Here is an 8,452-nt window from a genome sequence, read left to right as displayed (position 1 = left end):
TTTATGATTCCTGATTGCTTCTCACTACTTAAGTTATTTGGTTTAATTTGTTGTTCTGTTTTAGGTTTTCTTAATTAACATACTGTTAAAGCTTTATAGTCAATATTTATTAGAGCCTGTTGGTTTGCTTTTCTTTGGTGCCATCCATATCCTTGAGTTCTTCCAGCTTTCCCTTAGCTATTTTTCCATATATTAGAATTTCATATACAGTAATCCCTCAGTTATCCAGACATGATAGAGCCAAAAGCATGTCCAGGTAGTGGCGACATCCGGATAATGAAAACTACCGGGTATTTCTCTACCACATCAAAACCCTACCTATACCCACCTCCAAACTATATTTAACTTCATTGTACAGTACCTCTGTTCAAGTTGGCAGTGTTTTCCATTCATTCAGGCATATTTAGATATCAGAACACACATAAGAATATCCAAAGTATGCTAAAAACCAAGAAAACCATGCAGAAAAAACACTAAAAACCAAAAAAACACTGTACCTAAACACAACTGTATGTACAGTACCTCTCCTTATTTTGGCAGTGTTTTCCAGTCATTCTGCAAAATTTTGATATCAAAACATACATAGGATTATCCAAAATAATTTTCAACACCAAGAAATCCATGCCAAAAAAACACTGAAGACAAAAGGACACCCTATATATACGCCACTGAATGTATAGGACCCCTCCTAATTTTGGCAGTGTTTTCAGGTCAATCTGCCACATTTAGACATCAAAACACACATGGGAGTATCTAGAGTAATGCCAGACACCAAGAAAACCATGAAAAAAAACAAAAAAAATACTGAAAACCAAACACCACAATACCTATACACCACTGTATGTACAGTACCTCTCCTTATTTTGGCACTGTTTTCTGGCCAGTCTGCCATATTTAGACATCAGAATACACAGTGGAATATCCAAAGTAATGCTAAACACCAAGAAAACCATGAAAAAAAAAATTGAGAACCAAAAAACACCTGACCTAAACATGACTGTACTGTACGTACAGTACCCCTTCTAATTTTGGCACTTATCAGGTCAATCTACCATATTTAGACATCAAAACACACATAGGAATATCCAAAGTAATGCACAATACAAAGAATTACCCATATTAAAGCTAAACATCATGAAAACAATGTATAAACAACAAAAATCTGTTGTCTATGACGAGTGAATGCTCCTGGGGTTCAGAAAAAATTCCACAGCCAATTATGCCACCGTAAATTGGTTATATTGGTATAAATGGTATATGATCATCTTCATTGGTGTTTATACTACAAGATAAGCTAGTAAAAACACATAAAACTGAAAATTAAAAGTACAGAAATGGAGCCATAATAAAGTGTTCAGGACCTAGTGCAGCTTGTACAGCACCCTACCCATATCCCTGACCACCTTGGAGAGAGCTCCAACATACTTGACCTCTTCCTTACAACTAATCCTTCTGCTTATGCTGTTAGTCCTTCCTTCCCGCTGGCACCTCTGATCACAACCTTATTACCTTAACCTGTCCTGTTGCTCCGGTGCAGCCTGTGGACCAAAGAAATGTCAATTGTAGTACTTTGGAGCTGCTGATTGGGAGGCCCTCAAGCAGTACTTCTTTGATTTTCCCTGGAACAATTACCGCTTCCATGGCCAGGAGCCATGTGGGTGTGCCTTGCGCATTATGGAGGTTATTCTCTCAGGCATATAAGCATACACTCCTTTCTCATATCCTTTAACCAATACAAGAAAGCCTTGGTTTAATCACACTTGTTCTGATCCTGTCCACAACAAGGAAAGGGCCTACAAAAGGCACAGGAGCCAACCCACCCCAGAATCACATCTTTTTTTATGTTCCTGCCCAGAATCGTGCTAAGTCTGTTCTTCGCTATGCAAAAAAAGATTTCATACGTACTAAATGCTCTTAACTCTCCAACTCGAATTCTTCCCGCTGTTTCTGGCACCTTGCCAAAAGCCTTTCTAACAACTTTACCTCATCATTCTTCCCTCCTCTTTACTACTCTGATGGCTCAATAGCTATTTCTACTGATAAAGCAGATATCTTCGTTCAGACTTACTCCTCCAATTCCACCTTAGATGATTCCGGTGCTGTTCCTACATCACTTCCCTCTTCCGAGTTCCTCATAGCCGACATTAAAATGTCTTCTGCCATGAGTGGCCTCAACACTAACAAGGCATATGGGCCTGATAAAGTCCCTCCTGTTGTCCTCAAAAACTGTGCTTCTGTGCTTACACCCTGCTTGGGTAAACTCTTTCACCTTTGTCTATCAACTTATACTTTTCCTTTTTGCTGAAAGCTTCCACTCTTTCACCCAGTCCCAAAGAAAGGTGACCATTCCCAACCCTCTAACTATCGTCCAATTGCTTTAACATCCTGTGTCTCAAAAGTTTTTGAGTCAATTCTTAAAAGAAAAATTTTAAGGTATCTTTCCTATCACAACCTTCTTTCTGATCATCAGTATGGGTTCCATCAAGGTCGCTTCACTGGTGATCTACCCACCTACCTTTCAGACTCCTGGTCATCCTCCTTTCGGGACTTTGGCGAAAGCCTTGCCATTGCGCTTGATGTCTCAAATGCTTTCGATCGAGTCTGACACAAATCTTTAGTTTCCAAACTACCCTGTTCCGGTTCCTATCCCTCTATGTGTGCCTTCATCTATACCTTCCTTTCTGGTCGTTCTATAGCTGGTGTTTTAAACAGCCATCGTTCTTCTCCTAGATCTATCAATAGTGGTGTTCCTCAAGGCTCTGTCCTATCACTGACTCTCTTCCTTTTATTCATCAACGACCTTCTAAGCTGTACATCTAACCCTATCCATTCATACACTGATGATTCCACCCTTGAACTTTCCATTCAGTTCTTGCAACATCCATCTCAGCAGTTACTTCAACAAACAAGGGATGAGGCTATGGCACGCCTAATGTCTTACTTGGCTCGTATCTCTGACTGGGGTAAAAATAATCTTGTTGTTTTTAATGCATCAAAAACTCAGTTGTTACACCTATCAATCCAACAAAATCTTCCACAGGAGTACCCACTAAGGTTTAATAATATCCAGCTTAATCCTGCATTGTCCTTGAACATACTTGGGGTTTCATTCTCTCGGGACTTAACTTGGAAAGATCATATTGCATCTCTTGCAAAATCTGCTTCCAGGAGATTAGGTGTGCTAAGCTGACGCTGTAGCTACGTTCTTTAGGCTACCCCTGCACAGTTGTTGACTTAATATACAGATTTTATTTGCCTCTGTGTAGAGTACACCTCTCGTGTGTGGGGAGGATCCCCATGTACAGCACTTCTCAACAGGGTAAAGTCAAAGGCTTTTCATCTCATCAACTCTCCTCCTCTTTCTGGCTCCCTTCAACCTCTGTCTCTTCGCTGCACTGTTGCATCTTTATCACTTTTCTATCGCTATTTCAATGGTCACTGCTCCTCTGAACTGTCTGCTTGCATCCCTTCACTTCTACAATGGGCGTGTAGAACCCTTCTAGCAACAAACTCTCATCCCTTTTCTTTCCAGCTCTCTAATGCAAGAGTTAACCATTACTCCCAGTCCTTCATTTATGCAACAGGTCAACTCTGGAACTGTCTCCCTCTGTATGTATTTCCTACTTCCTATGATCTCCTGTCTTTCAAATGCAGTGTGTCCAAGCATCTTCAAATGAATGGATCTTGAATTTGGCTGCTGTATTGTTTTTTTCTCCTTGGAAGGAACAGTTTACAGGCTCCTGGCTTTCAGTTCCTTCTTCCCTGCATTGAAAAAAAAAAAAAAATTGACCTTCATATAACTTCCCACCATCCTAGTTCAAAATTTTACCAACACCTTCCACGAGTTAAGAGTATGTGTAGATGCAAAATTTGATGAGCACAAGGGTGCGGGAAATTTAAAGAGGGAGGATATAATACATTATAAATCATTTCCTTTGAATGTCTTCAAAAGATAATTCTATTATATTTTAAATGACACATAATCACAAATCAATCTTTGACTTTCGTCTCATTAGTAGCCCAAGTAAGCCCAACTTATTTTTAAAGTAGCCCTAAAAGTCGCAAGTAGCAAAATTCAAAATTTAGAAGCGCAGGGCTTCCAAAAGTAGCCCAATTTGCTACTGGTAGCCCAATCTGGCAACCCTGTCAATGTACTCAAAGGTGGATATTGTTTCCCAATTTCCCAACTGGAGGTTAGGTTAGCTTAAAATTATTAGGTACAGATAAGCTCAGTTAGGCCAGGTTTAGTTAAACACTTAGGGAAAAATAGTCCTTTCCGCCATTATGTTAACAAAATAAACAAGAGCTGTCACACCAGAACAGCTAAAAATGACGAGGCAACATATTTAACCCGCCCCATCTCGACCACTTTTCCACCACTGACTCCCCCCGATCCCGACCATTTTTGGAAAAATTTTTTTGGGGCACAAACCTCCGCTTTTGGTGAGAAACAATGAAAATTCATAGAGAAATCGCTCACCTGAGGTTTAAAATACTCGATACAGGTAGGAGTACCCAGTGGCGTAGCGTGGGTTGCCAGCGCCCAGGGCAAGGAAAGTATTGCGCCCCCTAATCCGTGGCCCGTTAGCACTCCCTGAGTCTCTTCCACCAGTCCAGTAATTGAACTCCTTACCCTCCATGCACATGTATTTTAAGAAAATACTTCATTGTATAACCATTTCTTCACTTTTGTAAATGTTTAAACCATTAAAAAATTGATATATATATATATATATATATATATATATATATATATGTATATATATATATATATATATATATATATATAGATATATATATATATATATATATATATACATATATATATATATATTTATATTTATATATATATATATATATATATATATATATATATATATATATATATATATATATATATATATATATATATATATATGTGTACATATACTGTGTATATATATATATATATATATATATATATATATATATATATTAGTTGAAACAGAAGAACGAAGAATAAGAAATGAGAACAGCGTCAGCAAAACAATGATCACAGAAAAAAAAAAAAAAAAAAAGTCAACACGCCAAAACAACAAAATTCATCAAACGATCGAACTCCTATCAGCACACGCACACACTGGCTACAGCCAGGGCTGCCACTGGGGAAAGTAGAAAAATACAAGATGGCTCACCTAAAATCTCCAAGATCGCATGAAAAAACCCAAGATTTACGTAACAAGTTTTATATGTACATATAAGTACAAGTATACTTCCTTCAACTCATCTTCTAGGTTTTTATACAGCAGAGGAATTAGTTGGAGATGAACAGGGAGGCTTTAGGAAGGGAAGACGTTGTGTAGATCAGATATTCATTCTTAGATCTTTAGTGGAAAAGTTTCTAGAGAAGGGAAAGAAGTTGTAAGTGGCCTTTATGGATTTGGAGAAAGCATATGACAGAGTGGATAGACAAGGATTGTGGAAAGTATTAAGAATATATGGAGTAGATGGAAAGTTCCTGAATGCTGTGAAGAGTATGTATGAGGGTGCTAAGGCTGCAGTGCGTGTGGATAGTGAACTGAGTGACTTTTTCTCTTTGAAGGTTGGATTGAAACAGGGATGTGTCATGTCCCCAAGGTTCTTCAATCTGTATATGGATGGGGTTATAAAAGAGATGCAAGGTAGGACAGTGGATGTTGGAGTGGCCCTAATGAGAAACTCCCTGTACTGTTGTTTGCAGATGATAGTGTTGTTAAGTGAAGACGAAGGGGAGCTGCAAGGCTAGGTGGATGAGTTTGGGAGAGTGTGTAAGAAACGGAATTTAAAGGTGACTGTAGGGAAGAGTAAAGTGATGGTCTTTGAGAGAGGTGAAGTCAGTGAATGTACAGTGAGGTGTGATGATGAGGAAATGGAAAATGTGAGTACATTTAAGTACTTGGGTAGTGTGATTAGTAAGGATGGAAGTTTGGAGGATGAAGTGCTTGAAAGGGTACATAAAGGAAGAAAGAGTTGCTGGTTCCTTGAAGGCAGTGATAAGAAACAGGGAAGTCACGGAAGTGAGCATGGAAGTGAAAAAGTTATTAATGACAGTTTTGTGCTACCAACTCTGACGTATGGAAGTGAAACTTGGACGTTGGTGGAGGGACACAAGTCAAGAGTGAGAGCAGTGGAAATGAGTTATTTGAGAGGAGCTTGTGGAGTCACATGGAGAAACAGACTGACATATGAGGATGTGAAGGAGCGTTGTGGTGTGGATGTGGATGTGATAGGAAGCATTAGGAGAAACACACTGAGGTGGTTTGGCCATGTGGAGAGGATGCAGAGTGAGAGACTGACGAGTGATTAAGTGAGGTGGAGGGGGAGAGAGGGAGAGGAAAGCCAAGGATGAGATGGAGGGATGGAGTGGAGAGGTGTATGAGAGAAGGGGGTGTGAATTGGGAGCAGGGCAGTGAAATGGCGTGGGACCGGGTGATGTGGAGGCAATTTGTTTTGGCCACCCTGTATAAAGGATTAAGGCGTCTGGTAATAGATAGATAGATAGATAGAATTATTGTACATAAACCTCTGTGTTTTCCTCTCTGCCACTGGCAACTTCGATCTCGTCGGCAGGATACTCGTATGTGTTGCCTGTTGTGTGCTGCAAACACTTATCTCCATAACTATCTATCTATCTATCTAGTGCCAGACGCCTCAATTCCGTTTGGGGTGGCCATAAACAAATTGCCTCCAAGTCGCCCTGTCCCCCGCCATCTCACTGCCCTGCTCCTAACTCACACACCCCTCTCTCATATACCTCTCCACCCCATCCCTCCATCTCATCCTCAGCCTCCCCCTCCCTCTTCCCCCCTCCACCTCACTCACATACACTCTCTTCATCAGTCTTTCACCCTCCATCCTCTCCACATGGCCAAACCACCTCAGTGTGTTCCTCATAACGCTTCCTATCACATCCACATCCACACCACAATGCTTCTTTATATCCTCATTCGTCAGCTTGTCTCTCCATGTGACTCCACAGGCTCCTCTTAAATAACTCATTTCCACTGCTCTCACTCATGACTTGTGTCCTTCCAACAACGTCCAAGCTTCACTTCCGTACATTAGAGTTGGTATCACAATACTGTCATGTAGTAACTTTTTCACTTCCATGCTCACTTCCCTGTTTCTTATCACTGCTTTCAAAGAACCAGCAACCTTTCTTCCCTGCTGTACCCTTTCACGCACTTCACCCTCCAAACCTCCATCCTTACTCATCACACTACTCAAGTACTTAAACGTACTCACATTTTCCAATTCCTCACCATCCAACCTCACTGTATATTCACTGACTTTACCTCTCTCAAAGACCATCACAGGGTGCGTACATGTTATTATAGACGAACATTTCATACTAATCATTAAAGTTAAAGTACAGTTTCCAGGTTTAATGTGTATATTTATTTGGACTTAAAAAAAAAAAAAAAAAAAAAAAAAGTGATTTTTTAAATTTAATCTCCAAGAACCCAAGGTACGAGTAAAAGACGCAAGACCTTGTATTAAAAAAATAAATAAATAAATAAATCATGTTTTACTCCGTGTTGGTGTTGCAACACTAAATTGGCGGGAACATTACTTGGCGACGCTATTTTGAGACTTCAACAGATCTTAGTTTTACGATCGCATTGTTGCCACATGCACAAATAACGGAGGCCACAGCATGTTTTATAAATACAACATGTAACACGAGTTTCTGCAAATATCTGTAGAGGTGAAAGAATATATCATTCTGAGTAGAAAATCTTCCATACACATATGCATTTTAAGGATTACTTTGAGCGTGAGGTGAACTTTAAAAATTACGCAAAGAACCAATGTCACACATCACGGAGACGAGGCGGGTAGGGGAGGAGGAGCGAGGCTATCTAGGCGCCCTTGCAACTTGGTGAAATTATGATTTTTTTAAATATGATTTTTTGTGCAAGTTATGGAACATTACAATACCGGTATATTCAAACGGGAAATCACACATTATGTAATTCATCGATAAGAATTACATGAAGACAGTATGGCTGTAATTAGTGAGAAAAATAATGTAAATGTTACGTGGCAATGTTTATTTGCCCCGTCATGTTGAAAAACTGTGTAGAATGTTCAAACATTGGGAGATTTTCTGTATGAGGGGTCGGGTGTGCTATTTTTGATTTATTATCACTACAGTACTTTTTTTTTTTTTTTTTTTTTTGCGCCCCTAAGAATTTTGCGCCTGGGGCAACCGCCCCTGTGGCCCACCCCACGCTACGCCACTGGGAGTACCTCCTTACCTTACTGGGTTTTCTAACAGGCAGGCACCAAAGAAAACAAGTTCTATGGGAGGATAACTATTTCACTCCACTCCTAAACGGTATTTATTTATTTACTTGGTACGAATTTATATGTAGTATGAGAGTACACTGGTTTTCAAGCAGTAATATAGGCATTATAAGCATTGTTTCAC

The sequence above is a fragment of the Coenobita brevimanus genome, chromosome 4, assembly GCF_032717465.1.
Source record: "Coenobita brevimanus isolate Jiangsu-jjx chromosome 4, ASM3271746v2, whole genome shotgun sequence".
NCBI classification, from domain to species: Eukaryota; Metazoa; Arthropoda; class Malacostraca; order Decapoda; family Coenobitidae; genus Coenobita; species Coenobita brevimanus.
The sequence above is the reverse complement of the archived record's forward strand: the minus strand, read 5'-3'. Positions refer to the sequence as shown.